General features: G+C 43.7%; 1 protein-coding gene across 1 annotated transcript in view; it reads right to left on the bottom strand.

Annotated features, from left to right (window-relative positions):
• Window positions 1-1,818, bottom strand: part of Nudt3 (nudix (nucleoside diphosphate linked moiety X)-type motif 3) — a 55,297-nt gene that overhangs the window by 1,663 nt on the left and 51,816 nt on the right. The window lies entirely within an intron of this gene.

The following is a 1,818-nucleotide window of genomic DNA, read 5'->3' as shown; positions in this document are numbered from 1 at the left end:
CACCTTCCCAGCCCCAAAAAAAGCTGGGCACTGGTGGCTCACACCTATAATCCTATTTACTCAGGAGACTGAGATCTGAAGATAATGGTTTTAAGCCAGCCCAAACATAAAGTCTGCATGAGACTCTTATCTCCAATTAACCAGTCAAAGAAACAGAAGTGGCACTGTGGCTTAAGTGGTATCACACTAGTCTGAGCACAAAGAAGCTCAGGGACACCCAGGCTCTGAGTTCAAGTGCTGCAACTGACAAAGAAGAAAAAAATAAAAAATGTTTTTAAGATGGGAGCCAGTGGGCATGTCTATAATTCTAGCTACTCAGAAGAATAAGATCTCAGTCAGAACCGATGTTCAAAGCCAGCTTGGAGAGAAAAGTCCTCAAGACTTCTATCTCTAAATAATCAGTAAAAATGCCAGGCTGGAGGTGTGGCTCAAGTACAGTGTTGGCTGTGGATAAAACAAAACAAAACAAAAAAAAACCAACCCAGGCGCTGGTGGTTCACACCTGTAATCCTAGCTACTCAAGAGGCTGACATCTGAGGATCACAGTTCAAAGCTAGCCCAGGCAGGAAAATCCAAGAGACTTTAATCTCCAATAAGCCACCAGAAAACCAGAAGTGGTGCTGTGGCTCAAGTGGTAGAGCACTAGTCTTGAGCTGAAGAGCTGAGGGACAGTGCCCAAGCCCAGAGTTCAGGCCCCAGGACCAGGAAAACAAAAAACAAAAACCCAAGTGTGAACATTAGGTCCTAAATTCAAGACCTAGTACTGGTGTAACACATGTACACACAACTTGATAGATCTACCTAATAGGACATAAAAAAGGGGGAAAAATTGCACACAATCATTACTTTTCTTTTTTGTGCCAGTCCTGGGCTATATTTGTTTTGTCGTGGGGCTTCAACTCTGGGCCTGAGAGCTGTCTTTTTCTTTTTCTTCTTTGTCAGTTGCAGCACTTGAACTCAGAGCCTGGGTGTCCCTGAGCCACTTTGTGCTCAGACTAGTGCTATACCACTTAAGCCACAGTGCCACTTCTGTTTCTTTGACTGGTTAATTGGAGATGAGAGTCTCATGCAGACTTTATGTTTGGGCTGGCTTAAAACCATTATCTTCAGACCTCAGTTCTTCAGTTCAAGGTGAGTACTCTACCACTTGAGCCACAGCGCCACTTCAGTTTTCTGGTGGTTTACTGGAGGTAGCGCCACTTCAGTTTTCTGGTGGTTTACTGGAGGTAAGAATCTCATGGACTTTCCTGCCTAAGCTGCCTTCGAACTGTGATCCTTAGAGCTCAGCCTCCTGAGTAGCTAGGATTACAGGCGTGAGCCACCAGTGCCCGCCTGCAGTCTGGGCAGTATTGCTTTGCTGTTTTGCACTTGAAGCACACCTCCACTTCTGGCTTTTTGTAGCTAATTGGAGATTTGAGTCTCATGGACTTTCCTGCCCAGGCAGGTTTGGATCCCAAATCCTTAGATTTCAGTTTCCTAAGTAGCTAGGATTGCAGGCATAAGACTCTCATCAATATTATTTAAGTTTTCCCATGGCATGTTGACTATGGTGTTTAACACTTCTCTAAGATTGCATAACATTTCCTCAGTGACAGAAGCAGAATGTTTGCCTAGGCCCTGAGTTCAAACCCTAGGACAGTCACAAAAAACAAATACAAAAATGGTATGGGGCTTATACATGTAATCTGACCTGATTTCAGCTTTCTTTCAGACATTTCAAAATACTTCAAGTTCCAAATGTATGTCCTTATTTTATCACACGTGACCATCTATTACTTCTCAGGCTCTTGTTTTTGATTTGGCAATGCCCAGTGGTAG

This window comes from Dipodomys ordii, unplaced genomic scaffold, assembly GCF_000151885.1.
Source record: "Dipodomys ordii isolate 6190 unplaced genomic scaffold, Dord_2.0 Scaffold120, whole genome shotgun sequence".
NCBI classification, from domain to species: domain Eukaryota; kingdom Metazoa; phylum Chordata; class Mammalia; order Rodentia; family Heteromyidae; genus Dipodomys; species Dipodomys ordii.
Note: the sequence above shows the minus strand (reverse complement) of the source record. Positions and strands in the feature narration are given on the sequence as shown.